Source organism: Mustela lutreola, chromosome 1, assembly GCF_030435805.1.
Source record: "Mustela lutreola isolate mMusLut2 chromosome 1, mMusLut2.pri, whole genome shotgun sequence".
Taxonomy (NCBI): domain Eukaryota; kingdom Metazoa; phylum Chordata; class Mammalia; order Carnivora; family Mustelidae; genus Mustela; species Mustela lutreola.
The window spans coordinates 249494485-249508424 of NC_081290.1; the positions used below are offsets into that span (position 1 = coordinate 249494485).

A 13940-nucleotide genomic window follows, 5' to 3' on the forward strand; every position below is an offset into this window, starting at 1 on the left:
TAAGAGCATGACCTGACCCAAAGGCAGACTCTTAACGAATGAGTCACACAGGTGCCACTAATTCATTTTTCTTAATAAATAAAAACCAGCCAAGGAAAGTAGGACTTATTATAAGTCTGTTGTTCTCACAATATAAGAGTGGCAGGAATGTAGAAAAATATAAAGAAAGAAAAAAAGCAAGCAAGCTTTGGAGTCAAATAGAAAAATTAAAAAAAATTAAAAAGAGAGATCTATGCATTTGAGAACTTAGGAGATATATGGGGCACGTGGGTGGCTCAGTCAGTTAAAATTTGACTCTTGCTCAGGTCTTGATCCAGGGTCATGAGCTCAAGCCCCGTGTGGGGCATCATGCTGGACATGGAGCCTACTTTAAAGAAAAAAAAAAAAAAAAAGATATGAGATGTGGCACTGACTACCTTCCTGGAAGAAAAAGACCCCCTTACTCACAACTTATTGAAAAATTACAGAGGAATTACATTCTTCAATGTTTTAAAATAAAATTAAAATTTTAGAAAGTTTGGAAACATGTTTGTAGAAACCTGTTATGAGGGAAGTCTTCTTGTTCACAGGACCCTGAAGCTATGATGGAAGAGAGATGTTTTTTGTTTTTTGTTTTTTTAATTTTTTAATAAACATATAAGGGAGAGATGTTTTTTAAAGTGACACATATACCATGACAAAATTAAAAAGCAATGGCAGCTTAGAAAAAAATAAGAACTACCTTACAAACAAAACAATCTTTCTATTATTCTGTATGCTCCCATAAATCTTAAAAAACAAACCTTAGAATTGAGCAAATAATATAAATGGGAAATTCACTTAAGAAAAAACCCCAAAGTCCTAAAACGTAAGACAAAAGACTTAACCTCAGTAATCAAGGAGATGCCAAACACAGTGACAATGAAGCATCATTTTGCCCATCAAATTGGCAAAACATTAAGAGGGCAATACCACTGTGACTTGGAGAAGATGCTAGAAAACTGCTATTCCCATAAATTAATGGGATATGGGAATGTGTCTATTATGACAGGCTTTTTGGAAGGTAATCTGGTGATACATATTAAAATAGACTTCATTTCAGTGTATTAAACTTCCATTACCTCTAGCAATCCTGCTTTAAAAAAATACATTCCATAGAAATAGAAACATTAAAATAAGGTTCTAAGTTCAAGGTTGCTTATTATAGCAATCCTTATAATCATAGAAACAAAAATAAAATGGAAAATATTCATTAATAGTGGTATCTGGTAAATGGTAGAACAAACAAATATATCTACTCTATGGAATCTTTTTTCAGTCTTTAAACAAATTACATTATATCTTTCTCCCTTAACCTAGATGCATCCCATGTAAATAATAAATTTTTAAATTAAAAAAAATGAATCTGGTATGATACGTTCTTACTTTATAAAATTTTACAAGTATGTGTGCATGAGGCTATCTGTGTGTGCTGTGAACTTATCTAAGCCAATTTAGTCATGCATTAAATGTGACTAGGGTCATATTAGTAAATAATATTAACCTCTTAAAAGTTTCAGGTAGGTTTGGGATACCTGGCTGGCTCAGTTGGTTAAGCATCACTCTGGTGGAGTTCAGAAGTAGAGATCTGGTCATGGGTGGAGATCTCCTAATGGTAGGATGGATCCCCCCCCCCCAACCCTCTGAGTCTGGTCTCTGCACTCAGGGCAGAGTCCACTTCAGATTCTTCCTCTCTCTCCCTCACCCTCGCCCTCAGATCTTCTCTGCTTGAACAAGCACGCGTGCAGGCATTCTCTTTCTATTTGATAATATTTAATAAATGCACAAGTAAAATCTTAAAAAAAGAAAGTTTTAGGTAGGTTTAGTTAGCAAGTCTCGGACCCAATCCCACTTCATTCATGAGCGTTTATAACAAGCAAGCACACACAGGTCATATCACCAGTCATAGAAGCTCAGCTAAGTTCCGCTCCATCCTTTAGTTGTTTTGCTCACCATCTTGCATGACAGGTTCCCTTGAGCCAGATGTGACAATATGGCAGGGAAGGATTCTGTTCTCCTTATGGTCTGTATCAGGCCCTCAGAAATCCTCCCAAACAAACTAGATCAGTACTCTTTTTTTTTTTTTTTTTAAGATTTTATTTATTTGTTTGACAGAGAACACAGCAGGGGGAGCAGGAGAGGGAGAAGCAGTCTCCCCACTGAGCAGGAAGCCCAATGCGGGGCTCAATCCCAGGACCCAGGGAATATGACCTGAGCAGAAGGCAAGACGCTTAAGCAACTGAGCCACCCAGGTGCCGCTGGATCAGTACTCTTTAGAGTCAAGTCTTAGATACCACCTCTGAGGGAGCAGGCTGCAGACCTTGTTAGACATTTAAACCCTATCCATGCAAGGAAGTGGGGTGTCTCTAAAAGAGTTTAGATCAGTCGTATGTAATTGAACACCACCAATTTGACCAGTGAGAACCCATTTTAAACATCTATGATGCTAATAAACTACTAATTTCACCTGTGAAAAACCCATTTCTGACATTTACTATACTGATCAGTGAAATGTCTTTGTGTTGGTCAAAGATGAAGATAACTGATGCGATTATAGTAACCACGTCTGAATTAGGGCAACTGACTTGTCTTGGCTTGTGACTTAAACCAATGAACCCGAAGTAAAATCACACTGTCTGGATTCAAGCACTTTGAAATAAATTAGCTACATCATAACAGTATGATGGGAGGAAGTGGGGTATTCTACACAAGAACAATTCATACTGGTTAGGTAGAAATGGGAAGAGGCTAGAGCTAGAATATTAACTTATTCTTTATAGACCTTTGTATCATTTCCTTTGACACAACACACTCATCATTTTTGTACTTTAAAAATCTTAGAAACGTATTTTTGAAAGCAGCAGTAACTTTTTAAAAGTAAAAGCAAGGATTGCCTTGGCACATGCTCTTCTTTCTACATAGAACATCTTCCTCAGGACACCTGGGTGGCTCAGATCATGAGCCCAGGGTCCTGGGATGGAGTCTCACATCAGGCTCCCTGCTCAGCGGGGAGCTGGCTTCCTCCTCTCCCTCTGCCTGCCACTCTGCCTGCTTGTACTCTCTCTCTCTCTGTCAAATAAGGAAATAAAATCTTAAAAAAAAAAAAAAAGAACATCTCCCTCTTGTTTACATCTCCCTCTTGCTTATGTGAGCAGTGGTCTGCCTTTTCTCCAGTTCTTGTTTTGAAAGCCATGTTCTTTGGGAAGGCTGCAGCATTGAGGAAAAAAAGTCACATGCTTTTTCTCAATTGTTCCTGTAACATTCTAAATTTTCCTTAGCAGAAGATTCGTAACAATTCCCATTTGTCTATTTTTCCTGTCATATTATATATTTTATACATTGTCTTATTCAATGCTGTTGTCTCCTAACACCATGCCTGGTTATATTGAATGGCTTGCAAATCTGTGCTGAATTCATGAATGAATGAAGAAGCATATGAATGTTGAGATACAGCATTTCAGCATTTCGTTTGCTTGTGGGACCTTCGCCTTTATGATGCTTATGAAATAGGCTCAGTAAGAGTTCAACTTTCTTGCTCAGCCAATTTCTTATCATCATTTCATGCAAGAATATATGCGTCCCTGGCATAATTTTCAATACCAACATCTGCAACCCATAAGGAAGAAATAAAAATCTCCTGTAGAAAGTTGTCAGGCATCATGGAGTAGGAGGTGAAATTATACTACTCCAGACCCACATTTTGAGTCCTGGACTCACCATTTATTAAGTGTGGAATTTTGGAAGAGACTTTTAACAACTCACTCTGAGTTTCAAGTTCGTCATCTGTAAAATGGAATAAAAATTGCTATTTCAAAGATTTATGGTAGGGATCAAATGAAATAATATATGTGAAAACACTCTGTGAACTATAAAGTTAGAGGTACTTTTTTTATTATCATGCAGATAGATTACATTTCTTACATTTCTTTCTGGAACACTAAGGTTTTTCCATTGTTAGGGTGAGACATACCATATTTAATTTTTTGGGCATCTCTGGAGGGAAGATTCATAGGATCATAAAATATTAGAGTCTGAAGGGATCACAGAATTCTAGGCCATCCTCCCCATTCTGTAGCTAGGAAAACTAAGGTCCCGAGAAATGTTCTGACTTTATTCAGGTCATAGAGGAAGTTGGTTCAACTGAGGTCTTCATATGCAAAGGATTGTCTTAACATCTTTTCACCCACTCACTTTTTTTGTGCTGCAGAAAGAAACTCATTTCAGGCAGAATTTGCCTTGCTTTGACAGAAAAAAGTACTCTTAATCCCAAGCACAACACAAAGACTTCTTTGAGGAATTTATTCATGTGTTGAGCAGTGAATTCAATTATTGCAATGACAAATGCAAATTTCCTTGAAAAAAAGGTGTCATCTGTTGGCCAATTCATAAACGAATCTTATTGCACAGTCTCAGTGAGCTTGTGCAAGCCTTGTGCAACTCCAAGGAAACAGATATTAATGGCTATGAAAAAAAAACACACACACAAAAACTCTAAAGTCCGAGCCAATAAAAAGAAAGACTATGAACCACAGCTCTGCCTTCCCGTTGATACTGTGTTTGGGGAATTGTTTTAAGAAGAGAGCTCGGGGTTTTGTTTTTAGTATGGTGACAATAACTATCCCTTACATTTCTGAAGGCCTTCAGAATTTTCAAAGCGAGATCACGCACATTCTCACTTTGATCCTCACAACAGGCCTGTGATGGAAGCATGCAATTTTCTAAGAAAACCCACTCATGTTTTTCAACTGATCTCCTCTTTTGTTTCAGGCATATTGCGACTCAAGGAGCTACAAGTCTCAAGTGCAAAGAGTCAGAATAATTCAGAAAGACAAACATAATGGTTGAGTTTTTCTAAAGGAGCTCTGTGTGTGTGTGTGTGTGTGTGTGTGTGTTTATGCGAATGATAAAGAAATAATAAGCAAATGTGGGAGGGACTGGAGGAGAATAGGAATTCCAGTGGCCCTAAGGGAACAGATTACACACAACTGGATATGCTCTTTTAAATTTTCTATTTGTATGCTTCTCTTCGGATAAGGCTAACAACTTTATAGCCTCAATTTTGAGGAAGTTTTTTAAAAAGATTTTATTTATTTCTTTGGCAAAGAGGGAGAGAGAGGGAGGGAGAGAGAGCACAAGCTGGGGGAGCAGCAGGCAGAGCCCGATGTGGGACTCGATTCCAGGACCCTGGGGTCATGACTTGAGCCAAAGGCAGACACTCAACCAACTGAGCCACCCAGGTGCCCCAATTTTGAGGAATTTTAAGTTCAACATGGCAGGGGTAGTCATGGTTGAATGATTTCTTCAGTAACAGAGATCACTAGCTGTGGGATAGCGGCACTAGGACAATCTAGTATGGTGCGTGGGAGTGTGAACTCTGGAGTCAGACTATCTGAGTTCAAATCCCAGATTCAAGCTTACTGGTTGTGTGAAGTTTTTTGTAAGTCACTAAACCTCCCTGCTTCATTTCCTCTTCTCTGAAATAGTTATAATAATAGTACTTACTTTATAGGGTTATTGTGAAAATTGAATGGGTTAGTATATATGAAGCGCTTGGAACAGTGTCTGTTACAAAATAAGTACTATATGTGTTTGCTATCATCATCATTGTCATCATCAAGCATCAACATTGTTTCTAAATCTATGTCCCCAACCTCTTTTTGCACTAGGTATTAGAGGGCAGAGTTTGTCTTATCATATATAAGGCTTTATATTTTGGCGTCAATATTTTCTGAACCTTTTCACATAATAAATTATGTGAAAGGATTTTGCAACTCATTTTGGAATTTCTTACATGGGGATTAGAAGTCCTGGCTCTAGAGCCAGATGATGTGCACAAAATCTCTCCTCTACCACTTGCAAGCTTTGTGATTCTGGGCAAGATATTTACTCTAACTGGAGCTTGGTATAATAATGGTACCTACCTCGCTGGGTTATTTGAGGTTTAAATGAGACAATATATGCAGAGAGCTTATCAAAAGGGCTCCACATAGTTGTGAAATTCGTCACCATAAGAGAAGGAGGAAAGAGAATATACTTGGACTCAGAAACTAAACTTCTGGGGTGTCTGGGTGCCTCAGATGGTTGAGCATCCAATTCTTGATTTCGGCTTAGGTGGTGATCTCAGGGTTCTGGGATTGAGCCTTGTGTTGGGTTCCATGCCCCACATGGAGTCTGCTTAGGATTCTCACTCTCCCGGCACCTGGGTGTCTCAGTTGGTTAAGTGGCTGCCTTTGGCTCAGGTCATGATCGAGTCCTGCATGGGGCTCCCTAGTTAGCGGGCAGCCTGCTTCTCCCTCTCCCTCTGCTGCTCCCCCTGCTCATGCCTCCTCTCTCACTGTGTCTCTCTCTGTCAAATAAATAAATAGAATCTTTTAAAAAAAAGAGATTCTCACTCTCTCCCTCTGCCCCTCCCCTTGCTCATGCTCTCTCTCTCTCTAAAACAAATCTCTTTTTAAAAAAGAAACTAAACTTCTATTTTTAAAAAAAGGAATCAAAAGAACAGCTAAAATGTAATGAGAACTCACTGTTTGTGCCAAGTGTTATACTAAGCTCTGTATGTGCATTATCTCATTTAATGATGATATATAGATCATTTTAATATTAAATATTTATATATTATATTATTAATATAAATATAAAATATAATATTTAAATATTGAATAACATTTGATAATGATAAATATATTATTAAATTAAATCTAATTTAATGACTATATCTATATCTTTATATTTTTTAAAATTCCTGGTATAGCTCTATCATCTTTTATTCTATGACACAATTTTGAGACTGTTTTTGTTTTTTTTTTCTTTTTCTCTAAACAATCACTGTCAGCTGGCCTGGATTTATGATGCTTTAGTAAGAATGCTGAAAAAGTGAGAACATTATCAGTTTCTTCAACAGTTTTCATTAAGACTTCAAAGTCTCCATCCTAAGGTATTCAGACAGGAAAGACATTATGCACTGTGCTGTTTTATAGGGTAACCCTATGTACAACTTTTTGGGAACCTCCATGCTGCTTTCCAGAGTGGTTGCACCAGCTTGCATTCCTACCAACAATGTAGGAATTGTTTCTCCGCATCTTCACCAGCATCTGTCATTTCCTGACTTGTTAATTTTAGCCATTCTGACTGGTGTGAGGTGGTATCTCATTGTGGTTTTGATTTGTATTTCCCTGATGCTGAGTTATGTGGAGCATTTTTTCATGTGTCTGTTGGCCATCTGGATGTCTTCTTTGCAGAAATGTCTGTTCATGTCCTCTGCCCATTTCTTGATTGGATTATTTATTCTTTGGATGTAGAGTTTGATAAGCTTTTTATAGATTTTGGATACTAGCCCTTTATCTAATATGTCGTTTGCAAATATCTTTTCCCATTCTGTCTGGTATTTATATTTTAATTTTTTAAAGAACCTGTATATTATTTTCCATGATGGCTATACCAATTTACATTCCCAGTGAGTGCATGAGAGTTCCTTTTTCTCCACATCCTCACCAACACTTGTTATTTTTTGTCTTTTTGATTCTAGCCATTCTGACAAGTGTAAGATGGTATCTTATTGTGGTTATGATTTGCATTTCCCTGATGGTTAGTGATGCTGAACATCTTCCCATGTGTCTCTCTGCCATTGGTAGGTCTTATTTGGACAGATGTCTATTCAAGTGCTTGACCCGTTTTTTGGTTTTTTTTTTTAAAGATTTATTTATTTGACAGAGAGAGAGAGATCACAAGCAGGCAGAGAGGCAGGCAGAGAGAGGAAGGGAAGCAGGCTCCCCGCTGAGCAGAGAGTATGATGCGGGGCTTGATCCCAGGACCCTGAGACCATGACCTGAGCCGAAGGCAGAGGCTTTAACCCACTGAGCCACCCAGGTGCCCCTTGACCCGTTTTTAATAGGATTGTTTGTGTCTTTTTAGTGTTGAGTTGTATAAGTTCATGATACAATTTATATTAACCCCTTATCAGAATATTTTCTCTTATTCAGTAAGTTCCCTTTTGTTTTGTTGATGGTGCAAAACGTTTTATTTGAGTAGTCCCCATAGTTTTATTTTTGCATTTGTTTCCCTTGCATGTGGAGACATACCTAGAAGGATGTTGCTGAGGCCAATGTCAAATAAATTAGCACCTGTGTTTTCTGTTGGGAGCTTCGTGGTTTCATGTCTCACATATAGATCTTGAATCCATTTCGAGTTTATTTTTGTGTTTGGTGTAAGAAACTGGTTGCACTGGATTCTTGAAAAGATGCTGTTATAATCCCTGGTCTTCTTTGAGAGTGAAAGCTGACTTAAACAGATAAACGGCTGGCCTCAAAAGCACCTTGATTGTTTGAAGGTATCGACCATCCTTTTGCTGTAAGGCAAATCCTGGGTTGTGTATAGGTGATGTTGTGTATTTAATCTAAGGTCTAGATATTCTGAAAACCTTGATATAGTCTTTCTGCTTTATTTTCACAAACAATATAGATAATTTTTTTGGCTGAAATTATCTGGACCAGCACTGCAATGACAGAAATGTTCCATATCAGCAATATTTTATATGATTGTCACTGTCCACATGAGGCTCTTGAGCACTTGAAACTTGGTTAGTGCAACTAGTGTATTGTCGAATAAATTTCTAATTTTACTTATTTTTTTAAGATTTTATTTTATTATTTATTTGACAGAGAGAGAGAGATCACAAGTAGGCAGAGAAGCAGGCAGAGAGAGGGGGGGAAGCAGGCTCCCTGTTGAGCAGAGAACCAGATGCAGGGGTCGATCCCAGGACCCTGAGATCATGACCTGAGCTGAAGGCAGAGGCTTTAACCCATTGAGCCACCCGGGCACCCCTAATTTTACTTACTTTAACGTAACTTTATTTTAAAATGTTAAAACCAAATAGCCGGGTAGCACAATTATCTGTGGCTCTGAGGCTGCTTCTTTAAGGTCTGTCCACCAAGAGAACCTGGGAGCAGGAAAGGGCCTAGAAGAAGTAAAGCCCAAAAGCAATAGCAATCTAGTGCCTGGATCTTGGTTCCCCAATACTGTTCTCTGCTAAAAGGAACTAGAGCTCCTTTGAGAAATGACTGGTTCAAGGGCTGGGGCAAAGACGATCTAAGGTGAGCCCAGAGCCTTGTTTAATCAGAAACAAGGATATGTTCAAAGAATAATGGACACTTGTTAAAAAGACACGGAAGAGTTCTGGTTTTGATCCAGATGGAACAAGCCCCCTTCACTCGATTCCACTGACTACAACTGAAACCCTGGACAGAATGTGTAAAGCAACTATCAGAGGACTCTGGGAGGGGGATAGAGCAGCAGACTGTGGGGAAACCCTGTGTCTGAGGGACAACCCAGCCGTGAACCTCCAAGGTTGCTTCTCTTTTCCCTCCTAGGTATCCTGTCCTGGGCTCTAGGGCAGCCTAAAACCTAGAAATACAAGTGGGTGCAGATGGGAAAGCCTTTAAGAAAAGCCCATGCTTTATAACCAGATGGCTTAGAGAGGGCAGTCCTGTGGGACACAAGTCTTTTAACTTTTCCCCTCTGAATGAGAGCCAGCAGGGAAACAGCAGGTTACATTTCCTCTCCAGTGACAGCAGCTGCGGAAGTGGCCCCTGTAGTGTGCAGCTTCTGAAATTGTCCCTACCCTTTACCAAGCAAGCTCCATTGACATGGGTAGAGGTGCTCACTACAGGGAGAGCCCTTGTGAGTTTCCTGCATACATCAAGTGAGCGCCAGCAACAGAGAGTCTTTACTGAGATGCTCTTCCGGCTATGACCAGTAATTTAAGACGACTGTACCTGCGTGAGTTGAAAAAGCTGAATCCTTATTGGTGCTCTGGATAGTATAAACAAAGGAAGATAGTATAAACAAAGGAAGGACAGAATACAGAATAAAAAATAATATTGGGGGTCTCAGTATAATGGTGTGACAGGGAAGCCTGACCCTCTCTATTGCTCCCAGACACCTGCTGCTATGTACTCCGTATCTTGACTCTGTTATAAACAGCCGTTCACTGGGAGGCAGCCTGGACTGCTTCCTACCTCAGGCTATTACGTTGCTTGCAGAGGCCAAAGTGGCACCACGTGATCAGAGTGGGAATAGAGTAGCAAGACTATTGCTGAGAGACAGAAACCATGAGGGTGGTGTCTATGTTCAGGGATCATGAATGGAATTTCTGACTTTGGGCCTTCGTCTGCTGTCACTAACAGAACACGAACTATCTTGCAGCCCACCATGGTCTTAAGGGTTGTTATTGCCAGAGAGAGATGGCAAGCTTGCAAAATAATGTCTTGAAATCAATTTGCTTCTTTGGCAATCCCTAGATGCCAGAGCTCAGAGCAATAGGAGAGAACTGCTAAAGCAGGGCAGCCTTCAGAACAGGAATTCCCCCAGAGTATACTTTCCTGGAGCAGCCACGAGGCATGGGACAGTAGAACTTCTCTCACTTGCAAACTTAGCCTTCACTAACACCAGCAGAATTTTGTTTCTCTCTTTTCCTAGGCTAGGATGGCTCAAGACGTGTATCTACTCCTCCCCTATCTTCCCAGGCGCAAGGTCTCCTCTGGGGGTCATCCCTCCACGTTCATCCCCGCCCTGAGAGTAGAACTGAAAGCAGAGAAGGAGGGATCATATTCCCTTTGGACCCAGGTAACATCTGGATGTTGAAGCCTGGCCTGATATGTTTTTCCCACTGTAAGAAATACCCCAGCCCTGAGAAACTGCCTCATGACTGATTGAAATTTCCTTATTATCTGTTAAATTGGGAGTTTGAACTAGACGGGTATTCAAAATTTTTTTTTTTTCCAGATTCCTCTGGGGTATGGGACTCGGGCATCTCATTAACTAAAGTGCACCCTTATTTAAGGAGCCATGGCATATGAATGGGTCCCTCTAATTCCCTGGCACCATGCCACCTTTGCAGTAGGTTTCTTAGTGACTATCCATTGATTACTAATCTGGGGCAAAGCCAACACAGCTAAACCTTCCTCCAGATAGGTTCATTTTGTCTTACTGTTCTTGCCTTGGGCTGTTGTAGTCTTTTGATGAAGGTCTTAAATTAACAAGCTCGTTTCACATCTAGAACTAAGACAACCCTTCCTGTTCACCCCATTCCAAATGAGAACAATTTCATCCCTATCACTCTAAGATCCCTTGTCCCCAAAAGCTCAGATACCAATTAGCCCCCATTGGAGATTAATAAACAATACAATAATGACAGATAAAAAGACTAATTCTTTGGCTGAGAGAATCACTTTAATTAATTTAATCCTGGCTGAAAGATCAGCTGTGCTCAGGCCTGCTCACCAGCAGGGTCCATTTATCCCAGTCTGTCCCTTCCTTGAAAGCCAGGGTGTGCTTGGGAGCTGGCCCTTAAGCAACAATGAGAAGCAGATTGTACTGTCAGGCTTCATTAAAGGTCATCATTAGTATTCCAATTTGAAGACCGTAGCTCTAGCTCAACCTTTTACCAATTCTTCCCTGGTGCATTGTGAGGTTTGGTTCAGCTGTGAAATGTAAAATTTCTCCCTGGGCTCCCGGTGTCAGGATGGGTATCATTTGATGCCTGTCGCTCTGCAGCTTAAAGGGCAAATCCCCCTGGGGGAAGTGACGGTCTCCGGACTCTATTTGAAAATCAAGTCCTGTGCAGCTGCCTGGGATCCGAACATTTCAAGGGATGGAACTTTCTAGAAGTCAGCCTCAGCCATCAGAAATAGGCCTTTTCATCTTACCTGGGAATCTATTCCAACTGTTCTTTTGCAAAATAGCTGAAAAAGACTTCTTAGTGGAACCCAGGCTAGTGACAAATAGCAACCATCATCAAAGTGCGAAATTGCCCTGGGACAAAAGCTCAGTAGAGAGAGGGTGCTTTGAGGAGACAGTTTTCAGACTGCTCCCTGCGCACAGGATAGGAAATGGTCATTTTCCTTCTCTGCAAACAGCCAGTTTTCTAACCACTTTACCTCTGCTGAAGCAATTTTTATTTTTAGGTGATTGTATGCAGAGTGGTAAAATTTTACATACTTTTTACTCTTTTTCCTAGTAAGTAGAGCAACAGCCTAGTTTCTGCCTGTTTTTTTGAAATGAGGTCACCTCCTCCGGGTGCCTCTCCATCACCTGTCTTCTCTGACTCCCTGCTGTCCGGTTATTTTCAGCTGATTATTTTCATTGTTTTTCTCTTGGCTCTTTAACCTGCTTGTCTCACATCTGTTGGTGCCAGGCCATGATGTTCTTTTTTAAAATTAGTGTCTCTTTTGTACTGGATTCTAATCTCCAAATGAATCTGTCCCTGGAATGGATCTTATCCCTTCCTTCCTCCTTCCCTCCCTCCGTTCCTCCTTCTCATCTTCCTCCTCTTCCTCCTCCTCCTCCTCTTTCTCTCTCTCTCCCTTCCCCCTTTCCCCCACATTCTCTCTTTCCACTTGTCCTGGTTCAGGTTGGTAAACAACGTCTAGGAGAGACCAAGTTAAAACAGGAAAATCAGTGGACTGTCAACCACGTTTGTCGACAAACACCTGATGTCCAGAGTGATGTGTTACTGATGACAAGGTCTCAGTGGGAACATTTTCACAAAATCAGGGGAAAAGTAACTTTTAAGTAACTGCATTTATAAATGAGCCAACTTAAGCCCAAGTCTACCTTGCTGCAGTGGTTTCTGTGTCTGAGGGTCTTCCGCAGCAGTATATTTTGAATAGTCCAGTGTTAACCATAAGGGTGAAGTCTTAACAGTCACAGATCTGTCTGGTGAACTCCGCTTCTGATAAAGCTTGGCCCGTGTCAGTGTTCCCATGGGGCTTCCTCTGACACCCCGTCTCCAATTAGAAGACACAGCAGCCTGTTCTGTGTCCTGGAGCTGTCCGAGTACATCCTGGATGATAGCAATTTCAACTTGTCATTCTAGCATTCTAGCTGTTTGTCTGTGAGTAGCCTAGAAGCAAGGATGGCTGTGGTTGTTCTTCTTTGCTTTATTTTTTAAACGCTTATGCTCCTAGCACAGGCCTGGCACAGAAAGAAAGTTCAGTACAGATTGACTTAGAGAAATCACAATCACCACATGGCTCTCAGCGCTCAGCACACTGGACTGTGAGTTCCGTGAGGACACAGGATGTGAAGTCTTGTTCACTGCCATACTCTTGGCATCTACCATAGTGTCTGGGGGTATCATAAATGATCAATTGATTAAAAAAAAAATTTTTTTTTTAAGTTTTGGAATTTCTTCCTCATCCAAGAACTCTATCCTTCTAGAACCCGAAGCAGGGATTATATTTTAAGCCTCACATCTCTGCTCCATATTGATGTTGATAATTAGGGAAATCCCTGGTTATTTGTGCAACACTCTCTAGTTCACAGAGCTTGGCTATGTAACGTGTCTTCTTGGACCTACGGTACCAATGCCTTTTGGAAGTCGTGAGTCAAGAAGAATGGTGATGATCTCTTGGAGTTGTTTTGCTAGACAGACCAATCAGTTGACGAGTACCTGCTGCCTGGGAGACAACAGGTGCATGAAAATTCATCAAATGAACAAATTAATGAAGTATTTACTGATCATTGATTGAATACACAGAACTGTGTTAGGGGTCCTGGGAAATATAAAAAGTATAAGTTATAGATCTTTGCACAATGGGCTGAGGGAATCCTCAGCAACTTTGTCTGTGTCCTGCCCTTCTGCGCAAAAGGGCCCTACTGCCTTTATTCATGTGGACATCTGTGCTCTCTCTGGCTATAAGTTTTGAGGCGAACAGATCCAATAAATCATTCATACTTTAGCGTAAATTCGTAAAAAAGTTCCCACCATAGGTTGAATTCTGCTTCTCAAGTACCCCGTATAGGACCAAAAACAGAGCAGACAGTCTGTAAATTTACAGAGTCTGATTGAAACAGGAGAGGAAGGAGAGGCCCCGAAGGAGGGTATCACCAGTGGAAGGATTTGCCGTATATACCACGGCAGCAGG

The 13940-nt window shown here is 40.5% G+C and overlaps 1 protein-coding gene across 1 annotated transcript in view; it reads left to right on the forward strand.

Moving 5' to 3' along the window:
- The window catches only part of LOC131838611 (uncharacterized), a 156612-nt gene extending 143456 nt beyond the window's left edge, over window positions 1-13156 (forward strand). The window contains exon 9 of the mRNA XM_059185053.1: window positions 10492-13156. The gene's annotated coding sequence lies outside the window, so the exon portion shown is untranslated. The remainder of the gene's footprint in view (window positions 1-10491) is intronic.
- The last annotated feature ends 784 nt before the right edge of the window (window positions 13157-13940 follow it).